At 33.6% G+C, this 18,040-nt stretch overlaps 1 protein-coding gene across 1 annotated transcript in view; it reads right to left on the reverse strand.

The window, feature by feature from the left end:
* EPHA6 (EPH receptor A6) overlaps positions 1-18,040 on the reverse strand; it is an 840,987-nt gene that overhangs the window by 306,050 nt on the left and 516,897 nt on the right.

Here is an 18,040-nt window from a genome sequence, read left to right on the forward strand (position 1 = left end):
GCATCATTAATTATATTATTTAATTTATACTAAATTTGGATATTTAGTAAATTAATTGTCCAGAACTATAGGAGCTTTGATCTTCTAATTAGATGTCAAAAAATTCATAGAACAAATCAGCCAAATGCCCAGGAATCTGATGCCTTACGTGATTCGGTGTGCAGTTGAGATCTATATGTGAGAATAACATCAATATCTAGAGATTTCTTCAGGTGACAGATCCTCCTTTAGAGTCAGTTATTTAGTCCTTAATCAGTTGTACCTGTGTGTATGACCAGTTAACTAGGTTTTAATGTAACCTTCATTGGTACAACGGGACCACTCTCAGACTAAAAATAATGATTTGTAATAATCCTTGAATGTGACATGTTTCTGGAGCTAAGAGAGACGATACTTCTGTCAGCTACCTCAGTCTATTTGCCATATGTAATGCAGGGTCTCAGCTCCCGCTCTCCGTGCAGGAATGCAGGATATGGTGAGGCCAAAAAGGAACAACAATGTAGCCATAAATAAGGGAGTCATACCACTATATTCTTGATGGCAGCTGGGTTGGAGACACAGGAAACAGGAGCCACACGACCCACAATCTGCCATCCATGCTTGCTAACCCCACTTGCTAGCCACAATCCATACTGTGGGGCCAAACCCCAAAAAGCAGCTTCCAGGCTCTCGGCCTCACGTGGAAAGGTGCTGGCTCAGGTAGTAAATGGCCATCAACTGTGATTGCATGGCCATCAGCTGTGGCTAGTTGGCCATCCGCTGTAACCAGTGAGCCATTGGCCACTAATATAACTGCTGTGGCTACGCTAGCAGAGGGGGAGAGAGAAGAGGAGGAAGAATGGGGGCTAGTAAGAAGATGGCGGCTGGGCTGGCAAGTGTGGATGGCGGTTTGCGGACATTATGAATCCAGCCTCCATTGAGAGTATAGTGCCGCCAGAGAGAATATAGTGGTATGACTCCCCTACCTATGGCTCCATGGGTGTTCCTTTTTGGCCTCACCATATCCTGCGTTCTTGTATGGGGAGCGGGAGCAGAGACCCTGCGGGCCTCCCTGCATGACAAATGGCGCAGCAAGCAGGGTCTCCCGCAGGACAAATGGCGCAGCGAGCAGGGTCTCCCGCACGACACATACTTTCTAACAGTAATCCGCTTGCTAACCGCACTTGCTAGCTGCAATCCACAGTCCTCTTCTCTGCCAAACAACCAATCCCCTAGCGTAGCCACGACAGTTGTATTAGTGGCTAATGGCTAACCGGTAAGCGGATGGCTGTCTGATTACAGTGGATGGCCATCTAATAACTGAGCCAGCACCTCCCCACATGAGGTCGAGAGCCTGGAAACTGCTCTCTGGGCCTCTGTCCCCACACCATGTTGCAGATGAACATTAATAAAACACCTTCACTGCTGTGCTAACTAACATGAACTAATAAGCTTTTAGAAAAACTATATGGCGGACTTTTAAAAATATAAACTTTTACACATGCTAAGATAAAAATGTTAGAATGCATATTCACTATATAGGAGGAAAATTACCAAGAAGTTGTTGACAACAGCAGTTGTAATGGCTATACACATTCAGGCATAACTAAATTAGGACGGAAATATTTCATCCACCCACCTGCTGTGATTTACCCATAAAATCACAAGAATCAAGGGACATATGGAAACAATGATTGCACTGATTGCCTTCTGTAAATGCCCTTGTGTGAAACAGAAGGATCCAACACAGGTTCTGGGAGCAATCTGCCTTTGCCAACTGAAACTTCGCCAAAAACAATTAATTTATATTGCATTCAACCAGGAAGAACTGAAGAATACATCCTCAGCTAAAACTGTATATTTTCTCATTATAGACTTGACTTTCTAGTACTAAAGGTTTAAGAAGAATCTAAATTAATGTAACATTTGTCCTTTTTCAAACATTTTATGGAAATGTTGAGATTTCTAATGGTATTTAAGTCATCATTTTATACACACACACACACACACACCCCAGAGGTGCCAAAAAATGTATATGCATAACTTATATTAAACTTTTTTTATTGGTGTCATGCAGGGTCACATGCGGGATTTCTCATCCCACTCCCCACATAAGAACGCAGGAGAGGGTGAGGACAAAAAGGAATATCCACGGAGCCATACATAGGGGAGTCATACCACTATATTCTTGCTGGCGGCTGAGTTGGAGACACAGGAAGCAGGAGCCACACTGTCCGCAACCTACCATCCTAACTGCAATCCACGCTTGCCAGCCACCATCTTCTTGCTAGCCCCCCCTTTCCAATCACAGTTGATGGCGATTTACTACCTGAGCCAGCACCTTTCCATGTGAGGTCAAGAGCCTGGACACTGCACTCCTGGCTCTGTCCCCACAATTGGTATATATTGAGATATTGAGTATTACAATTTAATACTGTTTTTTTTCCTTTCTTAAATTGTGTATACATTTTTTTGGCATCCTCTGTGTGTGTGTGTATGTGTGTGTGTGTGTGTGTGTATATACATATATATACATATATATAGGGTTATAAAAATTTTTTTCAACATATATAAATTGAGAAAACAAAATTTCAAGAATAAGAATCTAAACACAAATAGTATAAACATTACCAAGTAAGTTAAACTATTAAAGTGAAACAGCTTTTGAAATATTAGAACCCTTATAATAATCAAATTATTTTCTACTTTCCCATAGACATACTCATATAAATTGACAGATGTCTATTCTTGTTTATTTCCCCTAAGAAAATCAAATTAGTATGGATTCTACAAGGTCACTGCAAATACATGATATTAAAACACAGCCATCATCTGTAGCAACATAAATGTTTTCACGAGCAGCAGGTGTATTCTTTGAAAGAGTGTAAAGCTATTAACAGCTCAGTAAGGAGTACATAATGACAGGCTGTTAACTCAGCCTCCCCTACAAGAGGCTGAGGAAGGGCATTTTGAAACCATTATGACAAATGCATTTTTAAAAGTATCCAGTATGAATGCTTTATGAAGAGAGGCTCATTTGAACTTCTCATTAAAGTAATGAATTTAGTCATCTTGATTTGAATATGCCCATCCAAAAGAATTATTTAATTACTCTGAATAAAAATCAAATAATAATTTTCAAACCAAATATGTTTCAGTTGTAAAAACTTGAAAATGAATTCTAAATTCCAGGAGTTGAGGCTTATTCCTCAAAAATCTACATTACCTCGCATAGGTATCCACCATCTAAAAATTTAATAAGCCTATTTCAATGAATGAATGAATGATTTCCTAAGGTATTTTATATATTGTTGACATTTTAGTTGCTCACCTTGGAAAAATTATTTGTGATTTGATTCCCGTCAGGGTACTTCAATGTATAGGATTCAAAGTCAGAGAGACTTTGGTTTTGTTATTTTATTAGAAATATTTTTTCCCAATAGTTGCCACACTTTTTAAATCATTTAAAATTTTCTTTAAACTTAAAATGAATGAAGCTGTTAAAAATGTTTTTGGTTATATGTTAATTATGGAGCATAAAATATTTTGTGATGCCCAATAAGCAACAACTACTGTGTCGATTTTTTAAATCAGTTTGACTAAGATGGGTATAGCGATTGATTTGATTTATACATGAAGCTATGTAATATTTAAAATTTAATAAAAGGTAACAAAACATATTTACTTTACTTTTTCTTTCTCCTTAGAGGTCTTGCTTCAAATTCATGCTTGAGTGAAATAAAGTGGCAAACAGAATAACAAAATTATTTAATAAAAAATATTGTAGCAATTTACTTTGGCACTTAGGATTGTTTTTCCATAGCCATCATTTTGAAAGTAAAGAACAAAGGATTCAGAGGAAAAAAAGGATACATACATCATTTTGAAAGATTTTCCTACTATAAAAGTATGAATGAGCTAAAACTTATGAATAAACATTTATGTTTTTATAATTTCTTCACTTGGTAGCAATAAAGTTTTAGCTTAGAACAGCCATTTCCCAAAGATCTTTCCATGGAACATTATTTCCAAGGAACATGTGTTGTTATGGTAAAAGAAAAAAGAAAAAGCAAAGCTTTATGATTGTGTAAATTTGGGAGTTCTGGGGAACAGATTCCAAAATGATGTAGAAAGTGAAGATATTTATGGAGGGAAATACCTGTTCAGATAAAATGGGAAAGAGATCAAGTAGGCAAGGAGAGCTAAAGGTTCACCAGTTCAGACCCTTTCTGCAGCAGGTTCTCTCTTGAAGGGAGATCTAAGGAGTGTAGTCTCATGGCTGCCACTGAGGTCAAATAAGTTTGAAAACCACTGTGTTAAATAAAGTAGGTTACTTTGCTGCAGGTTTTCCTTGAGTATTTAATATACGTCCACGTGACCTGTTAAACCCCAGAGGTTGAAAATACACGCTACATTTTCCAAATTGATTTGACTATGCAACCCTATGGTGATTAAAACAAATAAACAAATAAACAAACAAACAAAAACATCCACTGAGACTAGATCTACATACAGTACATACTTCAGGAAACATTAGTTTAAGATATACAAAATTAATATAAATATCATGAGCAATATTGTACAAACTATTTTCTATAACAATGGAACCATTAACTTAGATATATCTGTGTTTCTTCTCTATCCAATCCACTACACCTTTCAAAGGGGTATTTACTATCCTGAATTTGTATTGATCTTATCCTTGCTTAAAGAATAAGAGTCATCACAGATGTATGAGTGCATATATAATGCATTGTTTAGTTTTGTATGTCTGAATTTTCTACAAATATTGTCATACTGTACGTGATCTTCCAGGACTACATTATATTTCTAAGCCTTATCATATTGTGGTATTTCCTTTGTTCATAATGTTCATTTGTACATTATATTCATGTACACTTGTATATAATGCTCATTTATTTTCCCTATCATACATTCCTCATGTTTCAATATACTACAATTTATTTACCCATTTTCCTAATGATGGAAATTTGGATTTTTTGAACAATTCTTCTTTAAACATTGTAGGACATTTTCTTGATAACACATATAAAATTTTTAGAGTATATCCATAGCAGTCAATTATTGGATTCCTGGATATGAAAATGTGGAAATTTGTGAAATTATTTTCCAAAATGATTTTTCAACTTATACTTATCCTAGCAATGTTAGAGATCGTATTTTTTTGCATCATCTCCAATTCTTAGAAATGTCAGATTTCTTAATTTTTGCCAATCTAGTATGTATATAGTATTATCTCATTGTGTTTTTAATTCACATTTTCCTTATTACTAATGAAGCTGAGCATCTTTTCTTCTATAGGCTGACATTTTCTATTGAGTTATTTTTTAAATTGTTTATAGGATTACTTTATGTATTTTGGATAATAAGCCTTTGTGAGTTGTATTCATGGCAAAAATCTTCTCCCAGTTTGTGGCTTGCCTATTATAATTTTAATAGGGTCTTTTGAAAGAAAGAGTTCTTAAAATGAATGTAATTAAAGTTACCGAGTTTTCTTTTATGGTAAGAGCTTGCATTTCGTTTATGAAAATTTTTCCTTAGCCAAAGTAAAAAAGATATTATTCCATATTTTTCTTTGAAAATTTAAAAAGATTTCCCATCACATTTCTGTCCTTAGAACATTTGGACTTAATTTTGTAAATGGTTTGAGGTAGGGATCCAGTCTCTCTCTCTCTCTCTCTCTCTCTCTCTCTCTCTCTCTCTCTCTCCCCCCCCTCTCTCCACACACACACCTTTTTCCTTCCTTCCTTCCTTCCTCCCAATATACCTTGTCCACCACCATGTAATGAATAACCCATACTTTTCCTAATGATCTGCTGTGCCACCTCTGTCATATTTTTAAGGTCCATGTATGTGTAGGTCTGTTTCTCAGTTCTCTGTTATGATTCAGTGGTCAAGTTGTCTCATTCTGCAGCATTATCATTCAGCCTTAATGGCTGTACTTCAGAGAAACTTGATATCTGTCAAGGCAGGCATATAACCCTGACTTATTTTTGTCATAAATGTCTTGTTCATTCATGCCCATTTTTCCTGTGTCCTATCAATTTTAGAATCAGTTTGTCAATTTCTGCAAAAAGACCTGCTGGAATTTTTATTAGAATTTCCCTGAGTCTACATATTATTTGGAGGGAAAATGATCTTTTTATGATAGTCTCTCTTATCCATGAATATAAACTCTACATTTATTTATGGAAATGTATTTCCATAAAGTTTTAAAATTGTTTTGCATATATGGAAAAATATTTTAGATTTATTCCCAAATACTTTACAGATTAAGTTGCTACTCTAAATGTAATTTCTTTGAAAATTGTATTTTCTGTGTGCTACTGGTATGTGAATTTTTACAGCGTGTGAACTTGCTACAATCTTATTTAAATACTAGCATGTAAATTTGGTGAGAATTTCTAGGCACAGAATCATATCATCTGGGATAATCTGAATTTTATTTTTACAACTCATAAGATTTTATTTTATTTTAATCTAACTGAAATGCCAATGTCCTACAGTATTAGTAGAAGCAATAATAACAGGCATTTTCATGTAGTTTCTGCTTTTGGAGATTTAGTTTAATATTTCCCCTCTAAGAAGGATAGTTGCTTGATTTTAATTACCTTAAGGTAGTAATCTTATGTTTCTAGTTGTCTAAGAATTATCCTCAAGAATAGGTGTTAGAAATCAGATATCTTTTGTGTATCTATTGAGAGCTTTCTTCTTTAATCTACTAATATGGTAAATTTCGTTTATAAATTAACTACTTTGAAAACTCCCATGAATTCTTGAAATAAATCTTATTCAGTCATTTAAAAATAATCTGATTTATTAGTTGGCTGATATTTAATTTGGGATTTTATATCTATGTTTCTGAGTGAGATTTGACTGTAGATATTATTTCTCCTGCTGTTCTATTTCAGTTAGGAGGTTATTCTGGTCATACAATTAAGTTTGAGAATTCATCCAAGAAAAAGTGATACATACCTCATTGCTAAATATCACTATGGTCAACTTCAAAGTACTCCTGTTGGGAAGCAATGCACTGATGCCAGCGTCTAGTCCACTCTTCAAAGCAATTTTGGGACTTCTTCTGGAATGGCCATCAGAACTGTAGTCGTATTACCCTTGATGTCCTGAATGTCATCAAAATGTCTTCCTTTCTTTATTTCCTTTATCCTTGGGTAAAGAAAGAAGTCATTGGGGGCCAGATCAGGTGAGTAGGAAGGGTGTTCCAATACAGTTATTTGTTTACTGGCTAAAAACTCCCTCAGAGACAGTGCCATGAGAGTGGTGCATTGTTGTGATGCAAGAGCCATAAATTGTTGATGAAAAGTTCAGGTTGTATTCACCTCACTTTTTCACGCAGTCTTTTCAGCACTTCCAAATAGTAAACTTGGTTAACTGTTTGTCCAGTTGGTACAAATTCATAATGAATAATCCCTCTGATATCAAGGAAGGTTAGCAACATCCTTTTGACTCTTGATTTGGACTGACAGGGCACTTTTGGTCATGGAGAATTGGTTGACTTCCATTGTACACTTTGATGCTTTGTTTCAGGGTCGTATTGGTACACTCATATTTCATCACCAGTGATAACACAACCTGAAACATCTTCTTGCCCCTCCAAAAGGTCTTGGCAAACTTCAACTATCCTTTGCTCTTCAGTGAGCTCCTTCAGGACCATTTTTGCACACACCTTTCTCATGCCAAGATTTTCAGTTAAGATTTTCCTAACTGTTTCTCTATTGATGTTTACCTGGTCTGCTATGCTTCTTACAGTCAGCTGCTGATTTTGATGCACAAATTCGACAAATTTCTGCTATGTTTTCATTAGTTCTGCTTGTTACTGGCTGCCCTAACCTCTCTTCATCAGTGATGTGTTTTCTCCCCTCTAAAGAACGTTTAATTCATTTGTACACTGCCATTGTCTTCATGACATTATCCCCATAAACTTGGACTAACATGTCCCTGATTTCACTTCCAGTCTTGCCAAGTTTAACAAGTAATTTAATGTTTGTTTGTTGCTTTAATTCAAGCTCAGACAATCTCATGACAACACACAAAAACACACAACGACAATAATGAATGCCACTCAGGAGGACACAGTCACATGTTGACGTGAACACAACTGTGAGACGCTGATATACCAAGGTTATGAAATCTTACCGAGCTGTTTGACTATATGTTTGACTATATATTCTATATTCTATATTCATCTTTTACAGCGCTGCCAATGTAAGCACATGTTGGCAAGTTCGCAGACTTAGTTGTCAGATCTTGTATAATGCATTTCAGAGAATTCCTGCTTTTTCTCAGTTCTTAGGAAGAGTTTGCATGTGTTTGAAGTAATGTTCTTTGAAAGTTTGGCTAAATGACTTTTTTTAAATTAAAATTTATTGGGGTGACAGATGATGATTAGCAAAGTTACATTGAAATGACTTCTAAAACCACCCAAGCTCTTAATTTTAGAACAATTTTTATCCATTGATTGAAATATTACTTAAATAACTATTAGGTAAGCAACTACTCAAATAAATATTTGGGTTATACATTTCTTCTGCAACATTTAGTAAATAATATTTTAATGAAATTTTTGTTTAGTTAATGCAAAGTTTCACATTTATGTGCATATAGTTGATCTTGATAAACTCTTCTTTTCAATCTCCACAATATTTGTTCTATTCAATTATTATTCTCATTAATTCTTAGTTTCTCATTTCTTTTATTTTGATCAGTCTAAAGTTTTATATATACCTTTTCAACTTTTAGTTTTGTTGATTTTCTCTATTATACCTTTGTTTTTTATTCTAATTCTGCTCTCGTTGTAATTATTTCCTTTTACTTTCCCAGGGTTTATTCTTTTTTCTTTTTCTTTTGTTACATTCATAAGTAAGATACTTAGGTCATTAATTTTTGGACTTTATTATTTTATAATATGGAAAGACATTTTGTCATTTATGAACTCTTTACACTGCATAGCATGGTTTTTGCTATGTAATATTTTCATTATAATTCAATTAGAAGTAATTTACTTTATGATTTCTTCTTTGAGCCATGCATGCTATTTTTTTTTTCCATTACTTGAGCTTTTTTCTTGAAGTATTATTTTACAGAGGTAATGTTTGTTTAGGTTTATGTATATATTTACTATTAAATTTAGTCATATCTTGCTTTTTATACTATCTTTTTGGAATTTCTTTCTTTCTTACTGAAGTCCATCCTTCTAAAAGTTCTTTTATGATGGATGTTTTGGTGACAAACTCCTTTTTTAATCTCTAAATGTCCTTGTTTTACCTTTGCTCATAGATTATTCTGGGTTGACAAATGTTTGCCATCAAAAATATAAAGTTATTCTTGTTCAGTTTCTGTTTTCTGTTATGCTAAAAAGTCTGTTTTAATTCTAGTTGTCATTTCTTTGCCAATTATCTCCTCTATATGTCTAATTTTAAATTTGTCCCCTTACTCTACCTCTTTTATATTTTGCAATTCCACTATAAAGTTTCTAGACATGAGTTCATAGTTTTCCTAGTTTTGATATCTTATAATTTGTGAATTCATTGATTCTAGAAAATCCAGAGCTATTATTCATATAAGTATTGAATGCTTTCCATTCTGTTTTTATTCTTTTGTAGAATCCAGCTATTTATGTTGGATTTTGCTATTATATCTTCCATATTTCTATATTCATCTTTTATATTTTGCTTTTTCTTGTCTCTTTGTGCTGAAATTCTGGGCAATATTTTCAGATACATTTTCAAGTTTGCTAAATGTCTCACTTTATTTTTATTTATCATATATGAAAATATAAAATATGACTGTTTAATCCATTGGTTTTTCTCTAAAATAATTTCATTTTTAAAATTTTAGTTCCATTTTCCCCTAATCTGCCTATTCTTCTCATCTTTTTCTCATTTTCATGATTGCACTTGTTATTTTTTAAACAATCTATATATAACTGTTCTATGTATGATTCTCTAACATATGCAGTCCTTGAGATGCTAAATCTGTTGCTGATTATTTCTTTGGACTCATTTATGTCTTGCTTTTTTCTGTGCCTGGTGTCTTTCATTTGATATTATTGTCTGATCACAATCTGAGGTCTTTGAGTCCTAAAGTTTGAGAACTTCTCTCCAGAGAGCATTACTTATTTATATCTGCAAGTAGGCAGAGGTTTTTGCTGAAATGGTGTCATTTCAGTTTTTTATTTATTTATTTATTTTTTAGCATTCTGACTGCACATGAGTCCCCAGATCAGATCCCCTTCTTAGTTGGTGGCGCCATATTCTGATCCTTACAATGCTTCTTCCAGAGCATTGAGAAATCTACTCTCAGAGAGAGCCCCGACTGACAACTGTGTTGCTGCTTTATACTCAGTTTTTTTTTTTGTTGTTGTTGTTGTTTTGACAGGGAAAGGTGAGTCCTTGAAATTTTCCCTTAGCTTTTGTGAGACCAAAATTATTATCAAGAGTATGCCATATTCATACCTACTTATTTTTGCAAAAGAAGAGTCTTTCAGAATACCTACTCTGGAATCTTTCTAAAAGCCAATAAGCCACTTTCTACCACAACTACATGACACAGCCCTTTTTTTTCAATAAAAAATACAGGTGAAATAAAATGGAAGTTTAGGAGTATCAAATCAATCACTCATTCATACAATCACTTATTCTCAATTTTTATTGAGGTATTACACTATGTCCAACAAAATGCTAGTTGCTGGAGATACAAAGATATATCAGCTATGATCTCCAGGGAACTCACAATCTAGCATGGGAGACAAACATGTTCACAGAAAGGTCTGCAGTAACTTGTAATTCCCTTTTGTTCCTGCAACACCTTCTATATTTAGTAATTGATATATAAGTTTAAAATAAAATAAAATTGCAATGAGAGTCATACGGGACTACTGTTATTTTAAATACTCACTTGAGCATGGACATACATTTCCTGAAATATTACTATTTTGATAATGTAATATTTTGTTTCAGATTCGTTCCAAACTAAATATTTTGGGAAATAAATTTATGAATCAAATGTACTATTATTATGATTGCAAACATTTTAAAGAAAGACATTTATAGATACCTATCTTGATGTGAGCATTTACAAAGGAAAATCAATGAATGGGAGGTATAAAATTGATTAGTTTCCTGAATCATGAATTGGATAATAATAATTCAAAGTCAAAATGATATTAATGAAAGACATAAAGATATTCTGCAATGATGAAGGGCAAAACATTTTTAATGAGAGTTAATCATATCTAAAACATTTTAAACCAAATAAAATAAAGCATTTCAAATTCAAAAAATCATCCTTAGCATGAATCTGCAGCATTAAACAACATAGACGTTGATGCTCAATAGATTGTTTGTTGAATGAGGAGAGAAAAGAAGGAAGGGTCAGTAGGTGGGAGGAAAAGAGGGAGGGAGAGTAAACTTGACTTTCTTCTGCACGCTGTTTCAGCCTCATCTCTTCCTTTACTACGTAATCAGGCCACAGTAAACCGTCTCTTCCTTGAACTTGCTAACTTCCTTGATTCCTTATTGTCTTGGGTTTTCACACAAGTATCCCCTTTGCCTGAAATGCTCTTGACTTCCTGTTTTGCCACAGTTTTAATATTAAATATCTCCCCATCATGGGTTAGTACCTAAGCCAAAATGAAAATGGTTTACCTCTTTAATTATTTAAAGTTGTGTCCATAAAGAATTTTAATTATAGAAATTCATGTAACTCTAAATTCTAATGTAACTTTAGATTGCAAAGGAATCTTGGATTTAATTTTTGGGGACAGCATGGTGAGAAGGAAAGAATTCTGGATTTGCTGTCAGACAGCTGGTAAAAATGTGTAGCTCAGGACCTGGCACATAAAGGGTACTTCACATACTTTAGTTTCTCCCTGTTTTGCCCTCCTGTTTTTGTTCTTCACTTTTTTCTATGTAAACAAAATATTAATACAAGGTGTGGTGTTAATTGGTGAGAATACAAATGAGAAGGTGTTTTAGAATTCTGTATTCTGCAAATTACAGTACTTGGGCTAAAAACTGAGAACAAAATATCTGGCAGTTAAGTGAAATTGAGAAACATATTTTATTTTTTGACAATAAACTCTATAACACTAAAGTCAGAAAATTAGACTTTTCATTAAACAATACTTAAGTATGAAAATACATGTGCTTTTTGAAACAAAATCTATTGAATAAATCAGCAGACAATAATTTTAACCAATGTTTCTGAAGGCAGAATACAGACATATTATTGAATTTTAATTGATTGGAGTAATTTTTTTTCAAGAGGCTTAGATAATGTATTACAGACACTTTGTTTCTGATCATCTAATTTAACAAAGGAATAGAAATCAGAGACAGTACATGTATGTGTTTGAAATGTCCATTGTGTGATCTGCTATAAATAAATCCTTAAATAAATTTCCTCAAGCCCCAGATCTCATTCAATTCAAAGATCACTTCCTTAGTAAGTTCCTCTAACAAAACCAAGAAAAATACATCCTGTCAACAATCAACAGACTTTGTCAAAAACCCGGCAGGATTTTTTTATTCAAAGGATGTGTACATGTATATATGATCAAGTTGGTGACCAGTACAATGGAGCTGTTTAAGTTTGTTTTTGCCCTTTCACAAATTCATAGCCTAACCTCATCATGTATCGTTGTACCTGGGGTAATTTATACCCTTTTATACAGTTTGTCTTCATTTCAAATTTTGCCTTCAGCTATATTTTCTTCTATAAAATTTTACGAGCTTCAAGGTGTCAAAGGAATAGATAAGACAGAATTACAAAACACCACTCACGTCTGGAGACTCATTAATATTGGATGATTATAATGAGACGCATCCACCAATGTTAAGACAAGTACAATGTGATACGTTAAAGGAGCTGATAAATGTAGATGCTCAAACCAAGTTCACCTTGCCTTAGATTACAGATAACTACTCCTGATGACTTTTTAAACTTTTTTTTCTGTAATTTTTCAGTGACAGCAACATCATTATACGTTGTTTGCTTCACATTATGAGCATCAGTGTTTGCACGACAAACATTGCTAATTGGAGAGAATTCTGAGTTACCTTTTCAGAGCAAAGCCACCTGGATTATTATCTTTTTTCCCAGAGTGACCCTTCTGCTCCAATATAAAGACTATAAGGAAATGCTCTTCAGGCCATTTTAAAATGAAACACTGTGTTCCTCCGAAAATAAAACCTAGCTGGACAATCAGCTCTGATGCGTCTTTTGGAGAAAAAAATTAATATAAGACCAAGTATTATATTATATTATACTATACTATACTATACTATACTATACTATATTATATTATATTATATTACATTACATTATAAGACCTGGTCTTATAGTAAAACACAGTACAAAAGCTTAGAAATCCCTCTGAATAATTGAAGGCAACCATTAGGAGTATAGCCAACCAGTCTCTTAATGGAGAGGTCGTGAGGGACAATAGGCAAAGAACCTCTCTGAAAAGTCCAAAGAACATTTAGTGGTTTATAATTGATTTTTCTGGGCAGATTTCCTTTTTTCAAAGAGTAATTATATCAGTGTCATTAATAATGTCTGTTGCAAAGGGCCTTGCTTTACTCTCCAAGGCAAAAATTATGTTGGTCAGAGAAGCCTCATAATTATTTCTACTTATTTGAAGCAGAATACAGACTTAGTCCTCCTCCCCCTCCACCCCATATGAGAATCTAAGACACTTAAGCCTTCCCCTGAGGAATCAGGATAATAATAACAGAGCCGGGAAATGAAGCAGTTTACTACACATCGCTTACTATGCGGGAATAAGCTAAAAGAGTTTTGCTGCAGTAGTTTAACTCCCAAACCATTTTTGTAGTAATTATCTTTTTTCTCTAACTTTTAAAGGTCTGATGCACTTTTTGAGGATGTTAAGTATCTTTCTAAATTAAGAAAGTCAGATATTTTATCCAAGAAATTTCTTTTTAAAGAGAGGTACTGATTAACAATTACAAAAGATGAGCCAAACAGCAGAGTGCAGATGATTCGTTGAAGCAGGAAAATGCCTCACTTTTTAGCCAGGCCTATATTAAGAAATTTATTTGAATACATTAGGTAATATAAATCTAGATATGAAATTTTTGGAAATGGTCTATCTTGATTTAATTTTCTACACACACACACACACACACACACACACACACACACACACACAGAGACACACACACACACTAACGCATGCACACGTGCAAAGATTGATGCTAACTTTTTGGCTGAATTTTCCATACCATGAGTTAATCTGGTAATCTTCCAATGACTTCTTATGCAACCGTGCATCACATCACCACTTGTTTTTGATACTTCAATATTGATTTGGGGAAAGTTCAAATATTTTATTTTTAATGACCTTAATTATTTACTCAATATTAACTACTTTCCTATATTCCTTTACTATCCAGGAGTGAGTATATAGGGAGAGAAGACTTCCGTTGTTTCCAAGGGTGACTTCATCCTTTTGAAAAGCCAAGGCAATTGTGTTCTCATGGGATCTGGTCTACTTTAACTGTCAACATTTTTAGAGGTTTTGCAAGAGTCACAGCAACATAAATCCTTGGTTATAGCTGAATATAAGGTCAAAGGTGTACATTTTTCTATTTAACCTTCATAATGAGGAGTACACATGGGATCGCTTACTTGGAAATATAGTTAGATTTTTAAATTTACTCTTATTTTAGAGAAATAAAAATAACTATATGGGCTATTTATTTGGGAAAAAAGAGATCTGTTATTTGTCTGAAGTTAAGGTTTATATGGTGAATTTTGGACAGTATAGTCCATCTTCTAGAGAAATTCTAAAAAATGAAATGGACTGAACTATCTAGAATATTTAAAAAAAAAAATCATTGGCATTTCAGAATAGGTACAAAGCATTTCTTCACAGGTAATTTTTTCTGTTTAAGTCGAATTGAAGCACCACAGATTCTTCCAAGATCTGTGACATCGTGGACACCTTTCAAGATTGACCCTAATGAACCCCCACCTCTTCTAGCAGTTACACTGTTATGCAGTCTCATCCCATTTTATACCAGGGTTGGTCTGTGTGACCAACACAATATGACAGAAGTGATAGCAACTTGTAAGATTAGGTGATAAAAGATATTGCCTTTTTCATCTTAAACGTGCAGTCTGTTTTAGATCAGGGCTACGGGATGAGTATCTGAAGCTTCCTTCCAATAGTCACATGAGTGAAGTTGAAATAAGATTCCCCACCCTCAGTTGTGTTTTCCACCACTGCAGCCCACAACCGGATGACTGCAACCCCGTGGGAGACCTTAACCCAGAACCACCCAGCTGAGCCACCCCTAGATTCCTGATTCTAAGACACTTTGTGAGATAATACATATTCATGTTTTTAAGCTGCTTTAAATTTGTGGGTAACTTGTCATGAAGAAATAGAAAAATAATATGGTTGGTCTGTAGATCAGTATCTTTTCCTATTAAGGGTAGCTTATTAAATAACCTCTTCCAACTGGTGGTGCTTTCTAAGACGAGGCAAGAAGAAGAAAACTGACCTAGTATTCAGGATACCTAGATTGTGGTCTTGGCCAATATCACACAAGCCACAATTATTCTGCATACCAGAGTTAGATTAAATTGCTTTAATGATGATTCATATTTTTAAATTCTATAATTCTAAGAGGGCTCTCATGCTCTCAGTTTAGGACTCTCTTTGTAAATGAAATTTTGAATTATTTATCTTGGCATTGCTGCTTTTCCACATATCTCTAATTTTATGAATGATTAATAGTTAGAAATTGAAGACTGCTATTGAAAAGATGGTAAATGAGGGAAAGGGGATATTTGGATATTGTATATCCTCTGCATAATCTGCTTTGGCCTTTAAGAAGTAGGAAGAATGCCAAAGAGGAGATAAGAACTGTGAGGGAAAAGATGAAAAGATGGGCACATTAAAGTAATTTACCCCAACTAGAGAGTAATAAAATAATAAAATCTGCCAAAATAAACATCATGCTCATGAACTGTTCTCATATATAAAAACTCTTGTCCTATAAAGGAGCAAGAATCCTGTGTCAAAGAAAATACAGCCTGTGTTGTCATCAACATACCTAATATGCACTTAGAAAGTACAATAATAATGAAACTATTTTTCTATGTTTATAGCCACACTACCAAACATTTATATCAATCTATCTCTTATTTAATGTCAAATGTTTTACAGTTCATAAACTATGAAATTCATATTTTAAGAAAATAATTGTGGTTTCCAAATCCGAATGTTATCACATGCTTATATTAAAACTTCTTCAGTGACAATAAAATAATATTATAGGATGGTACCAATTGGTTAATATTGATGTGGATAGCAGTTTTTCATGTAGGAACTTCTTCTGTCCTGCAGTTTATATATTAGCTACTTATTATCTTTTCACCTGTTTTGACTTATTACCATATCATCTATACAACAGAATAATCCTTCTCATGATCATGTTTGCAGTTTGTGTAACATGTCATTTTGTTTGGGTAACAAAAATTTAGAGGACCTTTACTACAGGGATTGGAACCACATTAAAACCAAAGTTAGTACCAATTTAAAACTAATACCAATTTTAGTAGGCTATATGTATTGAACACTTACTCTAAGTAGTAAATGAAATGATTTACATTTAAACATCTTATTTAATCCATTCCTCATAATAGCTTATGTAGTTTTAATCATTTCTTTACAAACAGATGAGGAAATTAAGAGTAAAACTAGTTTGTCACACATCTAATTCGTATCAAAGCATGAATTCTAACCCAGGTCTGTCAAAATATATTACGAGTGGAGTATTACTTTCTTGATTCTCAAGGAGCTGAAAAGTAGTTTAAAAATAATATAATAAGGTCATTCTTAATTTGGTTGAGGGAAATTAAAGCAAAGAGGTTTAAGGGCTTATTCATGGTCTACAACCAGTTAGAGACAGAGCTGATAGTAGAACTATCCAGTTCAGTTTTATTTCAGTTGCTTTATGATTTTAAATTATAGTACTTTTTTTTCCTTTTTTGTCAAATAGTGAATTGACTAATGAAGTACCAAAAATTAAATAAGAAACAGAAGAAAAATGGAATAAGCAATAGTCTAGTTATTTTGAATGTTCCATCAATATCTAAGTATATTTTTATTATAGATTCTTTTAAGTTGCCAGTTGGAAGTTAAAATCTAAGTGGTAATCACGAAGTAGGTAGTGTCTTTCAATTAGCTAGCAGCTAATTAACTTGCCCTAACATGAGTTAATACAGGTAAAATGCAGTCAGTTAACTGTTAGTATTACTTTTTTTTTTTCACAATCCAACTTAGGTATCAACTCCAAGATTTTGTTTTCTGCCTTCATTCAAGACAGCAATTGTGTCAAGAATTAGAAATGTGCAAACAAACATTTTAGCTTCCAATTCATTTTTATTTTTCTAATTTTTTCAATAAAATGAAACCTTGGCCTTACAGTAAATAAGTGTTCTCTTGCTCCAAAAGGGCAGGTTTCTAACTCTGGATACACTACAAATCTTGGATGTTAGACCTCCCCTCTGGCAGTAAAATAACCTGCAAATTGAGTCAGGAAGCAGAGGCACACAGCAGTTGACATATTTCTTAAGGGAAATTTTTTTATAAAAAGATTGAATTTTCTGTATAATATTACAATATTTTGAAATCTACAGAGCCTAATAAAATCTGTGCTTTAAAAAGCACAGTTTAAAAACACATACACACCTCACATAAAAGTATTTATTGGAGTGAACTATTTCCAGGAGGAAAACCCCACCAAATTCCTGGTTGGCTACCAAGGAAAGTTGCTATTCTGCCATACACTGTACGATCCACATTTCCTTTATTAGCATTTTCTAATAAATCTCTGAAGGAAAACGGAGCCAAACAGTACACTCTGTAAACAGCCACCTCATTTTGTATAGGAAATCTCTCAAGATAACATCACATGATTTTTCATATAATTACAGGCTTCAAAATCCTAAGAAGAAATAAATGCATCTTTGGTCAATTTATAGATTT

The sequence above is a fragment of the Rhinolophus sinicus genome, linkage group LG01 (genome assembly GCF_036562045.2).
Source record: "Rhinolophus sinicus isolate RSC01 linkage group LG01, ASM3656204v1, whole genome shotgun sequence".
In the NCBI taxonomy this organism is placed as follows: Eukaryota; Metazoa; Chordata; class Mammalia; order Chiroptera; family Rhinolophidae; genus Rhinolophus; species Rhinolophus sinicus.